At 45.5% G+C, this 10,120-nt stretch overlaps 1 pseudogene; it reads left to right on the top strand.

The window, feature by feature from the left end:
* The first annotated feature begins 471 nt into the window (after nt 1-471).
* LOC122935266 lies at nt 472-2,889 on the top strand (annotated as a pseudogene).
* Nucleotides 2,890-10,120: the final 7,231 nt, after the last annotated feature.

The following is a 10,120-nucleotide window of genomic DNA, read 5'->3' as shown; positions in this document are numbered from 1 at the left end:
GACAATAACGGTTTTAGCTCTGATGAGGAGACATGTGTCCAGCATGTTGGACTGTTTCGAGTAGCTGGGAGTACTCCGGCGATTAAAGTGGATGTCACACTCAATGGCTGTCCTGTCTCCATGGATGTTGATACAGGGGCAGCTGTGTCTGTCATTTCATGGACTGATTTAAAGGCATCGGGTCTGTCCCTGCCGCTAAAACCTACAAAGCTCACGCTACAAACCTACAGCAAGGAACTACTACAGCCCTTGGGTTATGTAAAGCCCCTTGTTACATTAGGCAACCATAGTCAAAGTCTACGCCTTTATGTTGTAAGGAATGGAGGTCCTCCGCTGTATGGAAGGGACTGGATCAAAGCCCTGGGCATGCCTCCTTTTACCATTGCCCAATGTACATTGCTTTCTAAAGTAGACCATTGGGTGGAATCCCTGAAGTCGCGTTTTAAAGAGGTTTTTGAGGACTCTTTGGGCACCGTAAAAGGAAAGATGGCCCACCTCCTCTTGAAGCCTGGTGCTACACCTCGTTTTTGTAAGGCAAGATCAGTACCTTTTGCCTTGCGGAAAAAAGTGGAAGCAGAGCTGGACCACCTATTGGCTGAAAAGATCATAACGAAAGTGGATAGAAGTGAATGGGCATCACCAATTGTGCCTGTCAAGAAAAAGAATGGAGACATTAGGATTTGTGGTGATTTCAGGGTAGCTCTGAACAACCAACTCCTTGTGGATCAATACCCATTGCCTCGACTTGAAGATTTATTTGGCTCACTGGCTGGGGGGCAAAAGTTTACAAAAATAGACTTAAAGCAAGCTTACCTGCAACTGCAAGTACACCCAGATTCACGCCATCTGTTGACCATTAACACTCATAGAGGATTATTCCAGTATAACCGCATGGTTTTTGGCATAGCCCCAGCTCCAGCCACCTGGCAGCGGATCATGGATGAGGTACTGGCAGGAATACCTTTCACCCAATGTCTACTGGATGACATGCTCATCACTGGTCCCACTGATGAAGAACACAGAAAGAATGTTGAAGCTGTGCTAGGGAGACTCCAGAAGTATGGGTTACGTGTTAATCTGTCAAAATACGAATTTCTCAAGTCTCAACTGGAGTTTTGTGCCCACACGGTGGACCGTCATGGGTTACACACTACTGAAGAAAAGGTTAAAGCCCTTACCCATGCCCCTACCCCCCGGAATGTCACCCAGCTCAGGTCCTACCTTGGCCTCCTAAATTACTACCACCGTTTCTTGCCGAACCTAGCGCACCAGCTCTACCCATTACATCGCTTACTGGATGCAAGAGCTAAATGGATATGGACAGACAAATGTGAAGAAGCTTTTCGGCTTTCTAAAGAACTCATTCTGTCTTCTCGAGTTCTGGTCCACTATGATTTAAAGAAACCCGTCATCCTGGCTTGTGATGCCTCGCCTTATGGACTGGGTGCAGTGCTTTCCCATGTCATGCCGGATGGCACGGAGCGCCCCATTTCTTTTGCCTCCAGGTCTTTAACCTCAGCAGAACAAAACTACTCCCAGATTGACAAGGAAGCTTTGGCCATTGTATGGGCCACAAAAAAATTTCACGCGTACGTCTATGGTCGGGAGTTCACACTTATCACTGACCACAAACCTCTGTTGTCAATACTGAACCCTCAGAAAGGAATTTCTACAACAACCGCATCTCGCTTACAAAGGTACGCTTTATTTTTAGGAGCTTATGCTTATTCGATCAGATACCGCTCCCATGATACCCATGGCAATGCAGATGCATTTTCCAGATTGCCACTAAGAGATGACCACCCACTAAGAGAGGTACGCGTAGTGGAAGTACACAGGCCACAATCTTGCATGTCCACCTCCCTGATTGCCAGACATACAGCCACAGATCCTTTCCTGTCTCAGATATTCTCTTATGTTCAGACTGGATGGCCAGAGAGTGTTTCAGGTGACTTTCGTCCGTACTTTGCCAGAAAATGTGAGCTTGTGACTAATGCTGGTTGCCTACAATGGGGCAATAGAGTGATTGTACCCCAGTACTTGCAATCAACCATGCTAAGGATACTGCATGAAGGCCATCCTGGTGTGGTGCGCATGAAGCAGCGGGCCCGGAGCTATGTTTGGTGGCCACAAATGGATACAGCAATTGAAGATTATGTTGCTCAATGTCCTGGGTGCTGTCAAGCCCAGCGACCCCAAAAGAGAGGAACCCTGCAACCTTGGCCATGGCCAACATAACCGTGGTCCAGACTCCATCTTGATTTTGCTGGCCCTATCCAGGGTAAAATGTATTTGATCGTGGTAGATGCACATTCCAAATGGCCGGAGGTTTTTCAAATGCCTTCTATTACCTCAGCTGCTACCATTCTAGTCTTAAGGAAGCTCTTTGCTCAATTTGGCTTGCCTACAGCCATAGTCTCCGACAATGGAACTCAATTTACATCGCATGAGTTTCAATCCTTCCTTAGTGGTTTGGGTGTCCAACACTACAAAACAGCTCCTTATCATCCAGCTTCAAATGGGCTGGCAGAACGATTTGTGCAGTCATTTAAGAAGCACTTACTGTCCACTCTGGACCAGGTTGGACTGTCAGAAGAGAAGCTGCTGGAATTCTTGATCATGTACCGTAACACGAAACACGCTACTACTGGGCTGTCACCGGCTTTTCTTATGTTTGGCAGGCATCTCCGCACCAAACTTGATTTAGTTCGTCCGCAGGAGCAGTTACCAACACCTCCTCCGCCGGGCCGTCTGGGATTCCGTGCCGGTGATCTTGTATGGTCTCAGAATTACAGAGCTTTGCCTCCTTGGCTTCCTGGCGTTATTGATGGAACTCTTGGCAGAAGAATGTATCTTGTCCGCCTGGAGGAAGGCATTTGTGTTCGGTGACACCTTTCACAATTGAGGAAACGCATTTGCCGGCCACTAGTGACAAAACCGACCCTTCTTTCTGACCACCCACCAGAGTCTACTCTGAACTCTGCTGGTGACATATGGCATGGTGTCTGGCATGATCCCACAAGTTTACACCCAAACCCTGAACCGGTTGGTGACCATATTCCTGAGGAGCCCGGACATGTGCCTGAAGTTGCAGAGCCTGATTTGTCTGTGGGACGCCCACTGACCTCTCCAGTACCTTTGACTGACTTTATTCCTCCCGGTGCTGTACCTCTGCGTAGGTCTACCCGTCAAAGACGTCAAACGCCTCGCTGGCAAAGTGCTGAAATCTTACGGGACACATTGGAGGTCAGGGAACAGAGACAAAGGGCTCATGAAGTGCTGCGGAAATCACAGAACTGAGTTGGAGATACTACTTGCTGAACTGATCTCGCTTGCCTTGTTATGTTATGTGTTCAACATTTTGTTCTCTTGTTATGTTTTTTTTTTTTTTTGGGGGAGGAAAGGAGGTGTGATGTTGTGATAGATCACTGTGACCTTTACCCTTTTTCTCCTGATGCATGATGGGGGAGGAGGAGCTGTACCAGGAAGTCAGACAGTGTGTGTGAGGGGAACTGGAAGCAGACACATGAGACTGAGAAGGGATTACATCTGATAAGGACAGAAGCTGTTGGAATAAGACTCCTCCATGTAAGAATGCCATAATGTTCTGAGTAATAAACCTCGCTCTGGTTAAGTAGTACATCGGCCTGTGTGCGTAACTTGCTGAGCAGATACTGCCAGCATTGCCAGCAGCACCTGAGAGAGACAGAGTGTCCAGGGGACATAACACATCAGATGAGGGTTCCCACTCCTAATCCGACTGGGTCAGAAGCCTGTAGGCCTCTTCAGAAGAATACCCCCTGTTAGACATGTGGGCAACTAAATTTAGGGGTATTCCCTGAGTCTACCCAAGAAAAAAAAAGCAAGCCTGTCTTACAAAGGGGAGGCTAGCGAAGTACCGGAGGCCGCTGCGGTTGATAAAAAAATATCAAAACTGATTTTTTTTATCGCCGCAGTGCGTGTAAAGTGAATGTGCAGTGATCAAAAAAAAATTTTTTTTTGTCACTGCGGTGGGGCGGGTGTGGGCGAACGCACGTGTGGGCGACCGATCAGGCCTGATCGGGCAAACACTGCGCTTTGGGTGGAGGGCGAACTAAAGTGACACTAGTACTATTATAGATCTGACCGTGATCAGTTTTGATCACTTCCAGATACTATAAAAGTACAAATGCTGATTAGCGATACGCTAATCAGCGAATAACGGACTGCGGTGCGGTGGGCTGGGCGCTAACTGATCGCTAACTACCTAACCAAGGGACCTAAACTATACCTAAAACCTAACGGTCAATAACAGTGGAAAAAAAAAGTGACAGTTTGCACTGATCACTTTTTTCTTTTCACTTGTGATTGACAGGGGCGATCAAAGGGGTGATCAAAGGGTTAATTGGGGTTCAGGGGGGTGATCAGGGGCTAAAGTGTAGTGTTGGTGTACTCACTGTGAAGCCTGCTCCTCTGCTGGATCCAACCGACGAAAAGAACCAGCAGAGGAGCAGGCAGCCATATATCAGATCATATTTACTAATATGATCTGATATCTGGCACTTTGATTGGCTTTTTTAAAAATCAGCAACCTGCCAGCCACGATCATTGGCTGGCAGGTTGCTGACGAAATACTGCTGTGCGAAATGCCGGCGCGAACTGCGCATGCGCGCGCGCATATTCGCGTCATCTCGCGTCTCGCGAGATGACGCGTATATGCGTGACTGTGCGCAGCGCTGCCATCTCCGGACCGCACATCTGCGTTAGGCGGTCCGGAGGTGGTTAAAGGACCTTAACATGTATATCTTGGAAGAAAGACGAGACCGAGGGGATATGATAGAAACTTTTAAATACTTAAAGTGAATCAACAAGGTAAAAGAGGAGAGAATATTTAAAAGAAGAAAAACTGCTACAAGAGGACATAGTTTTAAATTAGAGGGGCAAAGGTTTAAAAGTAATATCAGGAAGTATTACTTTACTGAGAGAGTAGTGGATGCATGGAATAGCCTTCCTGCAGAAGTGGTAGCTGCAAATACAGTGGAGGAGTTTAAGCATGCATGGGATAGGCATAAGGCCATCCTTCATATAAGATAGGGCCAGGGGCTATCCATAGTATTTAGTATATTGGGCAGACTAGATGGGCCAAATGGTTCTTATCTGCCGACACATTCTATGTTTCTATATTTGTTCTGCCACAATTTCTAAGAAGGAATCATGTTTTTTGCTATGTGTTTAATCCGGTTCCATTGCACAATTTTTTTTGAGTAAGGCCTCATGCACATGACCGTTGTGTGCATCCGTGGCCGTTGTTCCGTTTTCCGTGATTTTCTGCGGAACCATTGACTTTCAAATGCACCGTTGTTCATCAGCGGCCGTGATCCGTGTTTCCTGTCCGTCCAAAAAATAGGACCTGTACTATTTTTTTGACGGACAACAGTTCACGGACCCATTCAAGTCAATGGGTCTGTGAAAGAACACGGATGCACACAAGATTGGCATCCGCGTCCGTGATCCGTGGCCGTAGGTTACTTTCATACAGACGGATCCGAAGATCCGTCTGCATAAAAGCTTTTTCAGAGCTTCGTGAAAACTCAGATCCGACAGTATATTCTAACACAGAGGCGTTCCCATAGTGATGGGAACGCTTCTAGTTAGAATATACTACGAACTGTGTACATGACTGCCCCCTGCGTCCTGGCAGCACCCGGGGGCTGTGATCCGTACAATTAACCCCTCAGGTGCAGCACCTGAGGGGTTAATTCTGCATATCATTGCCCCCTATAAAAGATCAGGGGCTGCCAGGCAGCAGGGAGTAGACCCCCCTCCCTCCCCAGTTTTAATTTCATTGGTGGCCAGTGCGGCCCCCCCCGGCCCCCCTCCCTCCCTCTATTGTATTAATTTCATTGGTGGCCAGTGCGGCCCCCCTGGCCCCCCTCCCTCCCTCTATTGTATTAGTTTCATTCGTGGCCAGTGTGAAGCCCCCACCGGCCCCCCCTCCCTCCATCTATTGTATTCATTTCATTGGTGGCCAATGCGCCCCCCCCCCCCCCGGCCCCCCTCCCTCCCTCTATTGTATTAGTTTCATTGGTGGCCAGTGTGCGGCCTCCCCTCTCCCCCCCCCCCCCCGATCATTGGTGGCAGCTGAGAGTTCCGATCGGAGCCCCAGTTTAATCGCTGGGGCTCCGATCGGTAACCATGGCAACCAGGACGCTACTGCAGTCCTGGTTTCCATGGTTACTTAGCAATATTAGAAGCATCATACTTACCTGCTGCGCTGTCTGTGTCCGGCCGGGAGCTCCTCCTACTGGTAAGTGACAGATCATTAAGCAATGCACCGCACAGACCTGAAACTAATACAGTAGAGGGAGGGAGGGGGGCCAGGGGCGGCCAGGGGGGGCCGCACTGGCCACCAATGAAATTAAAACTGGGGAGGGAGGGGGGTCTGCCCCCTGCTGCCTGGCAGCCCCTGATCTCTTACAGGGGACTATGATACGCACAATTAACCCTCCTCAGGTGTGGCACCTGAGGGGTTAATTGTGCTGATCACAGCCCCCTGTAAGAGATCAGGTGCTGCCAGGCAGCAGGGGGCAGTCATGTACACAGTTCTTAGTATATTCTAACTTGAAGCGTCCCCATCACCATGGGAACGCCTCTGTTTTAGAATATACTGTCGGATCTGAGTTTCACGATCTAACTCATATCCGACAGTATATTCTAACATAGAGGCGTTCCCATGGTGATGGGAACGCTTCAAGTTAAAATATACCATCGGATTGGAGAAAACTCCGATCCGATGGTATAATAGGGACTCCTGACTTTACATTGAAAGTCAATGGGGGACGGATCCGTTTGCAATTGCACCATATTGTGTCAACGTCAAACAGATCCGTCCCCATTGACTTGCATTGTAAGTCAGGACGGATCCATTTGGGTCCGCACAGCCAGGCGGACACCAAAACGATTTTTTCTTCATGTCTGTGGATCCTCCAAAAATCAAGGAAGACTCACGGAAGAAAAAACGGACACGGATCACGGACCTACGGACCCCGTTTTTGCGGACCCTAAAAAAAAACGGTCGTGTGCATGAGGCCTAACTCTAATGTAAAACCAAAGACTTGTTTTTTTTTCATATAATTGAACGTTTTAGCACATTTCTTTTTAAAAGCACTCGCAATCATGTGCTTACAACTGAAGCAGATTAAGTATAATTTATGAATGATGTTTGAAAAGGTAATAGACTTTCCAACAATTTAGTAAGTGACCCTTTCATCGCTGTACTTTTGTATGGCCACAGCATCTTTTCATCCACGTTCTCCACTGAATCAATTTTGATCTCATCATCATGACACTACATCCATCTTGGCTTCCACTTTAACTTTCATAAACTCAAGTGTGTATTGAATTTCTCCAGCCCATATGGGTACAAGACAGCATTAAGTGCATTCCTACCCAATGTTGGCTTCCATGTTTACAATGGATTGTCGGCAACTGTTACTCTTTCATTCTCTTTCCACGTGCTTGCAATTCCTATAATAGTTACGGTACCTCTTCCTAGTAAGTAAAAAAAAAATAGCAGAAGTAGCAAAAATATATTCTTCCATAGAGGGCTCATTATGTTTCTCAAAGTTTTCGTAGCAAAGTCCAAGCACAGAACATACTGTATATGGCAATGGAGATGTAAAATGTATTTTATGCCATTCAAAACATAAAAAGTTAGAGAGGTCATTATAATTCAAAAGTTTTACAGAAATGAGGAAAAAAGAATAACATGACACGGTGAGATATGGAATAGAACCAAAGACACTGACCATGAAAATACCTTATTAGGCTACTTTCACACTAGCGTTCGGGCGGATCCGTTCTGAACGGATCCGCTCATAATAATGCAGACGGAGGCTCCGTTCAGAACGGATCCGTCTGCATTATTTTTAGCATAGAACAGCTAAGTGTGAAAATAGCCTAGTACGGATCCGTCCAGACTTTCAATGTAAAGTCAATGGGGGACGGATCCGCTTGAAGATTGAGCCACATTGTGGCATCTTCAAACGGATCCGTCCCCATTGACATACATTGAAAGTCTGGACGGATCCGCACGCCTCCGCACGGCCAGGCGGACACCCGAACGCTGCAAGCAGCGTTCAGCTGTCCGCCTGTCCGTGCGGAGGCGAGCGGAGCGGAGGCTGAACGCTGCCAGACTGATGCATTCTGAGCAGATCCGCCTCCATTCAGACTGCATCAGGGCTGGACGGCTGCGTTCGGGTCCGCTCGTGAGCTCCTTCAAACGGAGCTCACGAGCGGAAACCCGAACGCTAGTGTGAAAGTAGCCTTATATTAATTTTCGGTTCCTAACAGAGTTAACGGAGCCAATTTTTGGAACTTATTTTCAGGTCTGATTCTAAGAAATGGCTCAGCAGATTCAATTTGGGTGTGAATAAATTCAACCTAAATTGTAGGTGCTCAGAATGCCCTGAAAAGTCAGGTATGCGACTCTTAGGTCTACGAGAACTGTATCCAACCCATTTTAAGTAGTGATGAGCGGGAGGTGCCATATTCGATTTCTTGATATTTCGCGAATATTCGATTGAATATTTGTCTTATATTCGTCAAAATCGAATATTCGTCATTATTATATTTATCGCAAATAATATGCGATTTAATTATTCACGTATTGCAAATTTTCTTTTAACTGTATAAGGCAACTTTTCTATGGCTATGGCTATGCTAATATGTGTATTTTACGAATATTCTCTATATTGCTATAACTTTGTTTTTTAGAATATTCGTAATATTCTAAAAAACTAAGTTATAGCAATATAGAGAATATTAGTAAAATACACATATAGACTGTAATTTAGCTAATATAGTGCTATAATCTTTTTTTTGCCTCTTCTGAACTTCAGTTTTGGAAAAAATTTACACTATTAAAAAAAAGTACTATGGCACTATATTAGCTAAATTACAGTCTATATGTGTATTTTACGAATATTCGCTATATTGCTATAACTTAGTTTTTTATAATATTCGTAATATTCTAAAAGACGAAGTAATAGCAATATAGCGAATATTTTCGTTATTTAGAATATTCGTCTTTTTTTTTTTTTCCAATGTGTACTGTTATTCCACTTTGGCATACTGCTCCCCGGCAAGCGTCCCCGTCACCATGGGAATGCCTGTGGGTTAGAATATACAATCGGATCTGAGTTTTAACGATCTCAGGGAAAACTCAGATCCAATGGTATTTTCTAACCCACAGGCGTTCCCATGGTGATGGGGACACTTGTCGGGGAGGAGTATGCGAACAACTGTACAGATAGGAAAATATAATGCAAAAATTCTAAATAACGAATATATTCACTATATTGCTATATATTTGTTTTTTAGAATATTGGTCATTTTATTTTCCATATATAAAACATGATTCCTCCCTGCTTAAGTTGCTTATGGGCCAATGACATATTTACCCACAAGAAAGAAGCAGGGAGGAAAATTACGAATATTCGATATAGCAAATATATAGCACTATATTCGTAATATTCGCGAATTTACGAAGTTGCGATATTCACGATTAATATTCGCTATTCAAATATTCGAGCTCAACACTACTTTTAAGCTCTTTAACGCCAAGATAGCATTAGTAATGTCAAAGTGACAACCAGTGGCAGACTGGGAACTTAAGGTGGCCCTGGAAAAAAACTAAAAGTGGCCACATGTTGTAGGCAGGTCCAAATGTACAGAAGGTGGGGAAACAGAAGTAGGTGGGACCAGCAGTATTGTAGTGCAGGACAAAATACCACCCCAGCAGAACCAAATACCACAGCCCAGGACAATTTACTTCCGCCTGCCCTACAGTATGGAGCTGTGCCTGATACTCCTATATTAATTAATGCTGAGAGCAGCAGATCATTATGTAACTTTCTGATGGCCAAGAGGAGGGATTAAGTGGCCCCCTGGGAAATTTCCTTGTAGGGTCTATGCCCAATCTGCCCATGTTGACAGATACATATATGGCTATGGGAAAACACATGGCAGCAAATGGTAACAAACAGCCTTGTAACACATTGCACTGATGGATTTTTAAATAAAAAACCGGGGGAAAAAAATCCCTTTTTGGAGGCAGATGCCTTCTTCTCTGTTTTCTGGT

This window comes from Bufo gargarizans, chromosome 4 (assembly GCF_014858855.1).
Source record: "Bufo gargarizans isolate SCDJY-AF-19 chromosome 4, ASM1485885v1, whole genome shotgun sequence".
Lineage (NCBI taxonomy): Eukaryota > Metazoa > Chordata > Amphibia > Anura > Bufonidae > Bufo > Bufo gargarizans.
This window is presented reverse-complemented; position numbering and strand designations above follow the sequence as displayed.